The 14,101-nt window shown below is 44.2% G+C and overlaps 1 long non-coding RNA gene across 2 annotated transcripts; it reads left to right on the plus strand.

Moving 5' to 3' along the window:
• The first annotated feature begins 1,224 nt into the window (after positions 1 to 1,224).
• Positions 1,225 to 8,782, plus strand: LOC147358472 (uncharacterized). 2 transcript variants are annotated; one of them, XR_015142326.1, is made up of 4 exons: positions 1,225 to 1,877; positions 2,660 to 2,725; positions 6,681 to 6,753; positions 8,494 to 8,782. It is a non-coding gene; the product is annotated as an uncharacterized LOC147358472 (long non-coding RNA). The 2 variants fall into 2 exon arrangements; XR_015142327.1 differs by having other exon boundaries at positions 1,388 to 1,877; positions 7,134 to 8,782.
• Positions 8,783 to 14,101: the final 5,319 nt, after the last annotated feature.

Below are 14,101 nucleotides of genomic sequence, written 5' to 3' on the forward strand. Positions count from 1 at the left end.
ATCTGAAGACATGTCGACCATGGGGACAAATTATTTGTCCATCACACATCCAACATACAATGGTAGAATAAGCATAGGATAATTGATATAGACCTTTTTGTTCAAATATAAGAAAAATGGAAGGCACACCAAGGCATCAGTCTGTAGCTCTTCTGAAATATGGCTTCTCCTAACAGAGTCTTTAAGTTTTTACTAAGACTGTCCTTAAGATCCTTTCAACTTCTGTCTACTACCTAGCCCTGAAACTACTCCAAAATGTTTAGGTCTTTGTTATGGTAGTACCTACTTCCAGTTCCAATCTTTATTGCTGTTGCAATAGCTATTCCCAAGGTTGGTGGTTGGTGTAAAACAACATAATTATTTAGTATCTCTCATGAGGTCTCTGGTCAGTGTTCACGAGCACCTTGGCTGGGTGGTATTGACTTGGAGTCAATTATGAGGCTGAAGTCTGACGTTAGTTGGGGGCTGTAATCACATGAGGTCTTAACTAGGGCTGGAGGGTCCAAGCTGGCACACTCACACAGCTGGTAAATTGGTACTGCCATTGGCTGGAAGCCTCAGCTCCTCTCCCTGTGGTCTCTTCTAGAGGGCAGCTTGAGTGTCCTCATGACATGGTGGCTGGCTTTCCCCAGGGCAAGTGACCAGCCTGTATGTGAGAAGATTACACAAGGGTGTGAATCCCAGCAGAAAAGGATTACAAGGAGCCATCTTGGAGCCTGGCTACCACACAATACCTGCTTTAAAAAAAAAAAATTCTTGCTGTATTTACAGAGTAGCTCACTGAAGCATGTTTCGCTTCAGTAAAGGACTGGGAACTGTTAGCAGTAGAGTTAAATAAATTGTGGTGGATTCATAAGAATGGAGTAATATGCAACAGCAAAAAAATAACAAGGTTATGAACTGATATGGAAAAGTCCTTAAGATATATTTTTATGTAAAAGAAGCAAGGTGAAGAACAGCATATCTGTTAGGGAATCTAGAAGTCTGCGTATGCATGGAGTGCCTTTGGAATGCTATTCTCTGAGGCTGTATAACGCTGCTCAGTTAGCCCTCTTGCAAAGATGGGAAGTGGAGGCACCAGTTGGTGAACTGGCTGTCTAAGCAAACAGTTCAGATAACTGAAAACCAGCACAAACTTGGCTCAGTAGCCTGGAGAAAATGTTTCCACATTCTTGGTGAAGCAAGAGGACAAAGGCCAAGTTGCAGGTACTATAGGGGAGCCCTGGTTTCTCTGGGTGGGCTCTGCCGTATGTTTCTCCTCAGTTGGGAAGAGAGGACAAGGGACTCGGACGTAGGGGTATGGGGTCTTTCTGTGTATTTCATATTATGCAGATGATATGCAAATTACACAGAGGGTGCTGCCTGCGCTTCTCTTTCTTCTTTGCAGAACCCGAAGCTTTGGTGCTATCGGCCAGGATGGAGCAACAGGAACTGGATTTAACTTCCTGCCTGAAACAGCCAAAAAAAGTCAGACAAAATATTTATGAAAAAGCAGTTTTCAAGTCGCTAGATATCAGGCAGTGAAGGACAGTGATTCTTGACATAGGAAGTAAGTCATGTGAGCCTTGCATTGCTCTGGATCATTGTTTTGAAAGACTTCCAAGACTGCGGGTCAGGAAGCTTCAGGAACTCAGATGGATCCTGGCACACTCCCTGAATTGAGAAGCGGGAGCTGACAGCCTGGGCAGACCAAAGCGTCTCGAGTTGGCAGGGCAGTGTGTGCGAGAGGAGAGAGCTGCAAAAGAATGAATTCCAGATGTCTGCAGAGGGTCTTGCTCCAGGATCCAACAGAGCCCTGATCAGTGAATGTGTGTGAGGCTGGGGAGAGAAACACCCAGAAAGGATTAGCGGAAACCCTACCTGGTGCTCACACAGAGGTGAGAATAACACCCGTTCTATCAGCCAGACTGGAAAACCTCCTAATTCTCAGGGCATTGGAAAGAGTACTCCGAAGGGCTTGCCTCAGTAGCGGGGACAATTAACCTGACCCTAAACATGGGGCTTCCCGGGTGGCCCGGGGTGAAGCACCCACCTGCCCGTGCGGGAGCCGCGGGCTCAATCCTGGGGTCGGGAAGATCCTCTGGAGAAGCAAAGGGCAACCCACTCCAGTATTCTTGCCTGGGAAACCCCGTGGACAGAGGAGCCTGGTGGGCCCCAGACCACGGGGTAGCAAAAGAGTTGGACTCGACTCAGCGACTAAACAACAACAGCTCTGGTCTTGTGCAACAAATCCTAAAGCAAGACTCAAAAGGATCCTTTAGAGCAAATATCAATAATCTCTATTTTATTGAATGCTTTTATAAATAATGGAGGTGAGTGTTAAATGCCTTTTTGGCATCAATGGAGATGACCATGATTTTTTTTCCCCGTCCTAGATCAATTAATAAAATAAATTACATGAATAGATTTGCTTTAAGGATACTCAACCATCCTTAAAGTCCAAGGGAATATTTTTATGTCAGCATGATGTATTGCTCTTTAACATGCAGCTGGATTCTGTTAGGTATTTTCTTTAGGTATTTTAGGTTGTTTTTTACAAATGACATCAGGCTGTGAATTTTCCTTTTTTGGTGCTACCTGAAATTGATAACTCTTGACATAGCTCTCCATTTCCTTATTAGAAATGATCTGTTTAAATGTTTTTATTTCTTTTGGACAGCTTTTGCCTATTGTTTTTACTGAGGAAATTATCCATTTCATCTGTTATCAAGTTCACGCACATAAGGTAAACAAATCAATTTCATGTGAACCTCTTAATCTCTTCCATTTCTGCGGGATCCCCCAGTCATTTCTTATTGTGCGTATTTGCATTCACCTGCCTTTTGCTATTGAATTTTTTTTCAAAGAACTAGCTTTTGTGTTTGTATATTGGTTATGTAATGTTTTCTATTTTATAACTTTTATTAATGCCTGCTTTTATCTCTAATAGTTCTTCCTTTCCTTGGTTCAATTTATTGTCTTTTTTTTCAACTTATTGCCTAATTTTTTGAATTGGAAGCTAACTTTACTTCTCTTCTTCTCTCCACCCTTTAAAAAAATTTATGTAGATCTTTAAAGCCATAAATTTTCCTCCAACTACTCCTGTAACTGTATTTCATTTTTACTCTTTTATGGGAATACTGTAGTTTTAGTTTGTATTTCCTTTTTTGATCTAAGTCATTTAACTATCAGTTTAATATTAGGCTTCCCTGGTGGCTCAGATGGTAAAGAATCTACCTGCAATGCAGGAGATGGGGATTCAATCCCTGGGTTGGGAAGATCCCCTGGAGAAGGGAATGGCTACCCACTCCAGTGTTCTTGCCTGGAGAATTCCATGGACAGAGGAGCCTGGAGGGCTACTGTCCATGAGGTTACAAAGAATTGGACACGACCAAGTGACTAACACTTTAAAATTTTTCCATGCAGAAGAATATTAATTTTTTCAGATATAGTTATTAATTTCTTCTTCTTTAATTTCATTGTGGCCAGGCAATGCTTTCCATAGCACTCCTCTTTCTGGAAAGTTTGAGATTATTTGTGAAAAAAGACCTTGTGAAAGTTCCGTGGTCACATGAAAATACAATGTGTTTACAATTTTCATGTCAGATTTGCCCAATAAATTATAATGTTAGTATGTTACTATGTGTCTGTGATATAGACAAATAGGATATTTACTGTAATCTCTTCTACTATTCTACCTGGGCATAGGATTAGACTACATTTACCAGATTTTATAGATAGGTGTGCCCATGAGACTAAGTTCCATCCAATAGAATGTAGGTAGAAACTTTTGTACCATTTCTACATTTAGGTCTAATGACTGTATATATTAAAAGACGCTTGCTCCTTGGAAGAAAAGCTATGACAAAGATAGACAGCATATTAAAAAGTAGAGACATTACTTTGCCAACAAATTCCATCTAGTCAAAGCTATGGTTTTTCCAGTGGTCATATATGGATATGAAAGTTGGGGTCTAAAGAAAGCTGAGCACTGAAGAATTGATGCTTTTGAACTGTGGTGTTGGAGAAGACTCTTGAGAGCCCCTTGGACTGCAAGGAGATCCAACCAGTCCATCCTAAAGATCAGTCCTGGGTGTTCTGTGGAAGGACTGATGCTGAAGCTGAAACTCCAATACTTTGGCCATCTGATGAGAAGAACTGACTCATTTGAAAAGACCCTGATGCTGGGAAAGATTGAGGGCAGGAGAAGAAGGGGACAACAGAGGATGAGATGGTTGGATGGCATCACCGACTCAATGGACATGAGTTTGAGTAAGCTCCAGAAGTTGGTGATGGACAGAGAAGCCTGGTGTGCTGCAGTCCATGGGGTTGCAGAGTTGAACACGACTGAGCGGCTGAACTGACTGACTGACACCTCTCCCACATTTTCTGTTTTCTACTTGTCAGCTGAAATCTGTATATGGTGGTGGCTCAGCTTCCACCATGCTGATGAAGACACAGCTCCAGAGGTGGCGGACTAGACGTTTGGAAGGAACCTCAGCCTGGAATGCTTACCTTTTTCTACTACATGAGAAAGAAACTTGGTTCTTTAAGTCATCATTTCTTTTCTCTCTGTCTCTGTGTCTCTCTATCTCTCTCTCTCACACACACACATACCCACAGAGGCAGCAATCCTTACCCTGTGCATGCCGGCATGCTAAGTCGCTTCAGTCATGTCCGACTCTGTGCGACCCTATGGACTGTAGCCCGCCAGGCTCCTCTGTCCATGGGACTCTCCAGGCAAGAATACTGGAGTGGGTTGCCATGCCGTCCTCCAGGGGATCTTCCTGACCCAGGGGTTGAACCACGTTCCTTACATCTCCTGCATTGGCGGGCAGGTTCTTTACCAGGAGCACCGCCTGGGAAGCCCCAGTCCTCACCCTAACGAATAATCAAAACTGGCACCACGGGTAGGACACTGCCGTAACCGAAACCCCAGTGGGCAGGTGGCAGGAACACAGATGTTGTGGGTTTGTATGCTGGAAAGCTGGGGGCTCCTGGCCAAATCATCGGTGAATTTGTTTCCTGCAGGTCTGAGAGGCAGGTTCTGTGCCTGCCACGGCTGTAACTTAAGGAGAAGTTGGAGAGAGCTGGACTGTTAGTGAATATTGGTCGTTCCTTGTTACTTTTAGCAAGATATTCGAAGAAAAGAGATGACATCCACACATATTAGGCAGATTTCAAGCCAAGATGAAAGGGAGAAACATGTAAAAGTGTAGGGGCTTCACAGGGTTGAAAAAGCCATCTGTTTCTGTCACCCAAACCACAGGAGATCTGACAGTCATGGCTCAGAGCCTTTCTCAGACTGTCTGTCAAGCAAAACATTCATTCAAGGCGTCCAGCCCCAAGGCAGGGATCAGACCAGGGCTTCTCAGCAAACCTCTTATTTCGGAAGGACTCCAAATAGCTGCCTTTATGTGAGGAAAGGGGTGTGGCTAGAGCCCAGAAGCAAAAAGATGAAGCCGACTTGAGAATTCTGTGAGAAAATAGCTTCAAGTGTGGTTACTGGCTCAGGAGATGACTGGAAACAAACAGATTTTTTTTTTAACCCTTGCCTGAGATCGACATGCACACACTGCTATATTTATTTATTTACTTATTTTGGACTGTTTTGGGTCTCGGTTGCCGTGAGCAAGCTTTCTCTAGTTGCAGTGAGCAGGGGCTGCTCTGCATTGCGGGGCACAGGCTTCTCATTGCGGTGGCATCTCATTGCGGTGGCTTCTCTTGTTGCAGAGCACAGGCTCTAGGCACATGGGCTCCGGGAGCTGCAGCACAGGGACTCACTGGTTGTGGCTCACCGGCTCTAGATCGTGAGCTCAGTAGCTGTGGCCCACAGGCTTAGCTGCTCTGTGGCATGTGGCATCTTCCCGAACCACAGATCGATCCTGGGTCCCCTGCATTGGCTGGTGGATTCTTACCCTCTACACCACCAGGGAAGTCCTGGAAACAGACTTTGACTTCTCATACATCTTACAGGGAACTGTTTTTTTTTTCCCCCCATAGTTGTTTAGGCCCTAAGCCAGCTCTCAAGGAAGACATGTTTTCTGACACCCACTTCCGATGGGGGCAGAAGAGAAGGAAGACTGTCTCAGAGCAGACAGAGCACCCACTGCTGGGTCGGGGCCCTGACAGTCCCTGCCCTGGGACTACTGTGTACTGTCCATGCTCTGTCCTCTGGATGGAGGTCTTTATTGTGGTCTTCCTTTCTCTGTTTTATTCCTGCCTATTGGTCAGGAGGGTGGGACAAACAAATTGTCTTTGGCTTCCAGGCCATCGGACTACAAGGAACCATATCTGGGCCAGGTGGAGAGGTCTGTGTATCACTGAGGGATCGCCAGTATTGTAACTGGACAGACTTTGGCGTGTGGCCCGTGGAGGATGGTTGAGTGTGTCCTCCTCACGGGGTAGTGGGCACCCAGAGGGATGGGCTTTGGCACAGATTGCTAGTGATCCCCTGAGATCTGTCCACTTTCCTAGGCATGAAGCCGGGCCACTACCAGCTCACCCCACTCTCTTTAGGTTTATCCAGTGACAAGTTTCCTCCAATAAAATATGAATGTAAGTAGTATTTCCCACTTACAGACCCAGGTCTGAGATTATGAGCATGTCAGCTCCACAATTTCTCCTTGCTCCCTCCAGAAGCAACCTAGATACGGTGGTAACTTGAGTTCTACAAAGCTGATGTTGCTTTGTGGTCTTAGGGAAACGTGGAAGGAATGTGGGTCCGTGAACTATTGAGTGAGTGGAGCTGTCTAGCATCCTGGACTGTTACAGGTGAGAAAAATAAAATTATTTCTTCTGTAAGTCTTTTGTGTTGAGCAGAGCTGCCTTACTGAATACATGATCTTTGCTTTTCTGCCCCTGAGACCACCATGAGAGAGATGAATTTCCATGTCTGACTTCTCACGTGCTCTGATTTTCCTTGTGTGACTGTAACTAGTCCTGGTGAATGGAGCTGCTGGATTATCTGCTGCACAGATATTTATAATAGTTATATCTGCATTTGAGTGGCACCCTGATACATAGCTTAACTCCTTTTCATTGTTTTTAATGCTTTGGCCTGAATTGTCCTTTGTTTGATAATGAGATAATGACTTCTGTTAGCCATCATTATTATTACATATTTGACTAGAATGCCTTTGTTTGTCTTTTAGCTTCAACCTCTTTCTATCGGTATATCTCTTGCATCTGCTGAAGAAAGTGTTAGTCACTCAGTCTGACTAACAGTCAAAAGTCTAACTCAGACTCAGTCAGAAGTCTGACTCTTCATGACCCCATGGACTGTAGCCCGCCAGACTCCTCTGTCTATGGAATTCTCCAGGCAAGAATACTGGGGTAGGTTGCCATTCCTTTCTCCAGGGGATCTTCCCGACCCCGGGATCGAACCTGGATCTCCTGCACTGCAGGCCGATCCTTCACCATCTGAGCCCCCAGGGAAGCCCCATACGCCCTTGCGTACAGTGAAGGGTTGATTTTAATTTTACTTTGAGATTTAATCTGAATACATATATATTTTTTAATTAGTTTAAATACAGACGTATAACTAGAGATTGAATCAGTAATCAAAAATCTTCCAACAAAGAACATTTTTAGGCCAGATGACTTCACGGTTGAATTCTTTCAAATATTTAAAGAGGAATTAATACCAATACTTCTCCAAACCTTCAAAAATTAGAAAAGGAGGGAACACTATCTAACTCATTCAATAAGGCCAGTATTATCCTGATACCAAAGCCAGACAAAATGCCACAAGTAAAGGAAACTACATACCAATATCTCTTAAGAATATCGATGCAAAAATTCTCAACAAAATGCTAGCAAACTGAATCCAACAGCCCATTAAAAGGATTATACACCATGATTGAAGGCAGGAGAAGAAGGGGACGACAGAGGATGAGATGGTTGGATGGTATCACTGACTCAATGGGCATGAGTTTGAACAAGCTCTGGGAGATGCCGAAGGACAGGGAATCCTGACGTGCTGCAGTCCATGGGGTTGCAAAGAGTTGGACACGACTGAGCAACTGAGCAACAACACCACCGTGACCAAATGGGATTTATCCCAGGAATGCAAAGCTAGTTCCACAAATCCAATAGCTTTTTATAATAAAAACGCTCAGTAACTAAAATAAAAGGGAATTTCTTCAGCATGGGAAAGGACATTTATGAAAAGCCCTTGGCTCACATCATTCCCAACAGTGAAAGACCAAAAGTTTCCCTAACTAGGTTCAGAAACAAAACAAGGATGCCTACTTTTATCCTTGCTGTTCAGTATTGCACTGGGAGTTCCAGTCAGAGCAGTTAAGATTCTTATTTAGGAAGCCTTCTTTTTTTTTTCTAGTGTTTACCTTCATAATCATAGTGTTATATATAGAACACTTAGTTCTATATAGACAGTATCTATCACTGTCCCAGAATGAACAATGAAAAATTGGTACATTTCCCACCTCCCCATTTCTCTCTCAACACAATGCAAAATGATCTCTATATATGTTTATATTTGTGTTATTGAAGCTGAAGCTCCAATACTTTGGCCACCTGATGTGAAGAACTGATTCATTGGAAAATACCCTGATGCTGGCAAAGACTGAAGGCAGGATAGGAGAAGGCGATAACAGAGGATGAGATGGTTGGATGCCATCACTGAGTTATGGACATGAGTTTAAGCAAGCTCTGGGAGTTGGTGATGGACAGGGAAGCTTGACATGCTACAGTCCATGGGGTTGCAAAAAGTTGGACATGACTGAGCAACTGAACTGAATTTGTATTATTAAATGTTATAATAAATGTGTTAAATATATTATTCGATTTCTCAGTGTGTGATGATCTTTAACTCCCAGCTCCTACAGATAGACAGGACCATCAGAGAACATAGCTTCTCCTTCTCCTCCACCCCATTTTTTATTAGATGTGTCATTTCTATGTTGTCATGGCATACGTGAATTTACACTCCGATGTCCGCATTTCTTGTCGCTGCTCTATATTTAAATATATTCAGTGCTTGCTCCTGGTCCTTTTGCTGTGGTTTCCCTAGTCGCCACTTGGTGGTCTACAGTTTGTTCTCTGATGTTTTTCTCAAGAAGGGATCATGGGAACAGTATTCCCTGGGTTCCTGCATGCCTAAAAAATGTTTGGAGCTTTTATACTTGAGGAACAGCTTGACAGCATATAAAATCCTTGGCGTACACGTTTTCCCTTAAATATCCCATGAGTATTGTGCCACTGTTTTGGCATTGAAAATTGCTGGGGCTAGCCTGATTTTATCCTTTAATGAGTGTTGTTCTGGGGGGCCTGTCTGCTCACGGGATACTTTCTTTATCTTTAAAGTCCAATAATCTTATTAAGGGAGTCTTGGAATTTTCAGTTCTAGGTGAACTTTCTCTGGTACACATGGTATCATTTACGTAAATTTATATCTTTTATTTCAAGAAAGTTTCCTTTAGTTCTATTTTTTTTTTGTATTTTATTGTTTTGTTTTTCTTGTCTAGAGACTCCAATTATGTGTATGTTGGCTCTCTCATGTCCTTTTCCTATATTTATCATTTTCTCTCATTAAAAAAAAACACTTTCTACATTTTGTCTTATTCTATTCACTTTCCCTGTTTATACCCTCTGTTTCTACTTTCTGTGTCTAGGTCCTCCTCCTGACTGCTTCCTCATCTCTGAAGTTATTTTCTTTTTCCTTATGCTTCTGCCCTCAGTTCCTCCAGCTCTTGTCTCGCCTCTCCTCGTTGTCTTGCCATCTCTTCACTGCCTGATTAGATGTCTGCTTTGTGCTCTTCCCTCACAGAGGCAGTGGTTTTATTAAGATTTGTTAATTCATAAAACAGACGACTCCTTTGGGGTTGGCCTGCTCCCATGTATTTGAAGTGTCTGTCTAATAAAAGATCTGTCTCCTTGGGCTGAACTGAGCTATAACTTGGCTTTTGTTTTAAACCCTTTAGTTCGTCATTCTTAATTTTTGTTGCAACAAGACAAGAACAAAGGAAGAGAAATAAACTGACCTGACACTTCAATTAAAAATAAACTTAAAAAACTAATCTAGGGAAAAAAAATTAAAACAAATGAACACCCCAATTCGTAAAAGCTTTGTCCAAAAGACAGACTCTTGACCTTCACAGTTGTTCTCAATGTACTAAAATTGCTAAGTGTACCTACACTGCAGATGCAGAGCTCAAGCCTGCTTCTACAACCACTGTTAGAGCCTCGGAAGGCCCTTCACCTCCCTGCTCCGCACCCACCATCCCACGCGCATCTCCAGCTCTAGGTCTCTGTAGCTTCCCTCAGTGTAAAGGTTCCTTCTGCGCTGTGAGCAGGCAGGACCCATGCAGAGGGAGGGTCCCCAGGAAGAAATGGGGGCGTCAGGTTCTTCCTTCTGTAGGCTCAAGGGGGCCCTAGCTTAGAGAAACCGACCTGGTGGAGTGACAAGGCCTGATTTGCATTTTTAAAAGATGATTCTGGTTTCTGTGAGGAGAATGGACTGGTTGGAATGGTTGTTATATAGGATCTGTTAATTCATAAAGCAATGTTTGGTCAAATTTTTCATCTGTCCTGTGGTAACATTTTTTTTCTGGCCAATTTTTTTTTTTTTTTAAGAGTTAACACGGCTTTTAAAAGGTAATTAATTTTTGGTTGCTCTGGGTGTGCTGCTGTGCGTGGGCTTTCTCTCGTTTCGGCAAGTAGGCGCTGCTCTCTAGCTGTGGCACACAGGGCTAGTTGCCCCGCAGCTGTGGAATCTTCCCGGACCAGGGATCGAGCCCACGTCCCCTGCATTGGCAGGCAGACTCCTAACCACTGGAACACCAGGGAGTCCTGGCCAGTGTTCTTTACTGACAGGTTTAATGGCATTTCCCATCCTTTTGTGAAGGGTCTTTGTATTGTTCCTGTGCTCACTCAATTAAAAAAAAATGTCATCCCTTGGAGTGAGCTGGATTCTCATGCCCCCAGCTGCGCGTAGAAGGCTCTTCCGGCAGCGTAGTTTGGCTCGCTCTTGCTGAGGGCTGCTGTCGCTGCGATGTTATGCCATTTTCTCTGTGTGTTAGTTGTCTCCCTCCACCTCCCACCAGACCACAATGAGTCTTCGACGTCTCTCCTCTGTGCTTCTCACATCTGTATGCAGCTTGTGTTGAATTCAAGGGATCTAGGTTTATTATTTTAGGCCAGTGGTTCTCAACCAGCGGTGGTTTTCCCCCTCAGGGGATATTTCGCAATGTCTGGAAACATTTCGGGTTGCCACAATTTGGCGTGGGCCTTGATGTTTCTGTCCTCTAGTGGGTAGAGCCCAGGGACGCTGCTAAACATCTTATAATGTATCAGCCCGTATGACAAAGAATTGTGTACCCAGAATGTCAGTAGTGCTGAGGTTGAGAAACTCTTCTTTAAAATGAGCTCTCAACTAAAGGTAAAGTATTTTTGCTGGAGTTTTTGGAGATTGGCCACACCTGGGCTGGCTCGCTATTCAACTTTCTGCCAGCCCCCACCAAGCAATTTCTGCTGTGCTTCATCTTCACAACTTCTGCAAATCTTTGCATTTGCTAGTCTACATTTTCGAGTGCTTGGTTAATATCCTAGAGTCCACATTATTATTTTTTTTCTTTCTGTTTACCTTTTCACTTTTGAATATCCAGGAAAAGAAGAGAAATTTTGCTTCTTCCTGCTTCTCCATTCATTCCCAAATCTCTGGGTGGATACGTTAAAACTTCAGCTTGAAATATTTCAGGTTCTCCAGGGAATGTGAATTCAAGCTTCAAAACCACCTAACGTCAATTTGGGCTTATGGTATCTTCTAGAAAATGCTTTTTCCTCTCCACTCAGTGCTAAGATTTCTTTCCAGGCTTTAGTGGGATGGTGAGTGGTGAGTTCTGCCTTTAGTTTCTCCCTAACCTGGTGGAGATGCCACTGGAGCTCAAGCTTTGTGTGAGGCTGGGGTCTTCTAGCGGTGCCCCGTCTTGCGTGGGCTCTGGGCGTTCACTCTTGTTTCTCATCTCTATCAGCCCATGAGAACCAAAGCTAGGCTTCGTATGACTTGACAAATGAATGCCCTCAAGGAGAAAGGCAGCCTCCTGCCCTGTCCACCACTCTGGATTCCTGATTTCACTTATTTTTTTGGCTTCTGAGTTTTCCATACTTTCTTGTGAGATCATTGATTAATTTTAAAAAAATTATTATTTTGACCAGCTGTTTAAAATTGCTTTGAGCATAAAAGTCAGTCAGTAGATCTATTCCCCTAGACTGCCCCAAACAGAATCTCTCTCCTTACGCCTCTAAACCTCTATTTCCACATCTCCATGGGATGAGGGATAATAGCAGAGGTTATCTCAAAACTTACTATGAGCATTAGCGAGGTAGCCTAGGTAAACCACCCAGAGCCATGCGTGGCAGAGAGGAGGTGCCGGGCAAGTGTTAGTTCTCCCCTTCCCTTCTTCCCAGCCCCTTCCAGCACCCCCTCCCCCTCCCTGTGGTGGGGGAGAGCCTTGGGCAGAGGCCCCCGCTGTGCCCCCTCCCTCTGGTGGGGGAGAGCCTTGGGCAGTGGCCCCCGCTGTGCCCAGCGAGCCCTGCTGGTCCACAGAGGCCGCCAGGACCCCACCTCCTGCCCACGCCTCATTTGCCGTTCCCCGGCGCCAGTCCTCAGGGACGAGCTCCTCGGCCTCACAGAGCTTTCACTGTTTCCTCTCGTTTCCACCCGCGCTGGAAAAGGGCCAGAAATAATGTTTCTCACTGTCAGCACCCTTCCCTGCCAGCCGGAAACGACTCTGTCTGCATGGAGGCACAGCCCCGGGGTCGGTGTGCCAATTCTAAGATCTGACCTCAGATCGCTCTCCTTCCTCTTCCCTCTGAGCACCCTCTACCCCAGAACAGGCATGAGGGGAGCATTGAAGTTTTTCTTGATTTTTTTGGAAAGCTTTTAATTTTTGAATAATTTCAGATTTAGGGGAAAAAAGTTGCAAAAATAGTACAAAGAACTTCTGTACATCCTTAACCCCGATTCCCCAAATGTTCACGTTTTACATCATTTGCTCTATCATGTTATTCATTGATTTATCTATCCATATATATATATACACACACATACATCAGTATGATTATTATTTTCTGGACCATCTGGGACATGGTTGCACATATAGCAACTCTGTGTCATATCCCTCATCAGTGCTCCTTGACCGTTAGCTCCCTGCCCAAGGGTCCATGACTTTGACCATTGACTGTCTACTTGCTGACATTGATCACTGTTTATTTATTTGATTAGTTAGTTCACGTCTGTCTACCCTGGTAGACTCTGAGACTCATGAAAACAGACATCATGCCTGGTTTTGTTACCATAATATCTCCTGGGCCGCCTGACACATAGTAGGCACTCAGTAAGTCCTTGGGGCATGTATGAATGGCTGCAGCTCTTTGCTTTCTTATCAACGCTTTCATTGACTTTCCCCTAGAGTTTTGCAATAGAGCATCCTCAGCTGTGAAGAGTGAAGGTATGCTTGATTGTTCCTAGAAGAAACGGGCCTATTTCCAAAATCGCACAAGCTCATTCTACCTTTGTGACTTGTGTCCCCCACACCCCTTCACCTCAGTGTTCATGTTCCCAGCCCCATGGAAATAGCTCTAGACGTCTAAAAACCCATGCAGAAGGCCTCTGGTAAGTAGTTCTCAGTAAAATGAAGTTATTTATATTCTTAATACTTGGTTTTGAAATTTACATGATTGGAGAAGGAAATGGCAACCCACTCCAGTATTCTTGCCTGGAGAATCCCATCGACAGAGGAGCCTGGCAGGCTACAGTACATAGAGTCTCAGAGTTGGACACGACTGAAGCGACTTAGCTGATTTAGCCCAGGGTGTTTCTGGTGATTTATGTCGATACCAGGAGTGACCTTAGAACCCATCCCAAACTGACAGCTGTGCTTGGCTTTGCAGTCCTGCAGGTGACCAGAGAGACCTTTCTGGAAAGACAATCTCACGCCTCCCAGGAGGTCTGGACTCTCCTGGTAATAGTAGGTGCTAGGGCTAAACTCAGCAGACTAGGAGTATACCCCGGGATATAGGAGAGCTGCTGTCACTGACAGGAGCGAGTAAAGAGCTTCTGGATTAGGTTTACCAAAAAGGCCAAGTACAGACCAGATGT

Source organism: Bos grunniens, chromosome 15 (genome assembly GCF_055505025.1).
Source record: "Bos grunniens cultivar Pamir isolate PY7600 chromosome 15, Bosgru_T2T1.0, whole genome shotgun sequence".
Lineage (NCBI taxonomy): Eukaryota > Metazoa > Chordata > Mammalia > Artiodactyla > Bovidae > Bos > Bos grunniens.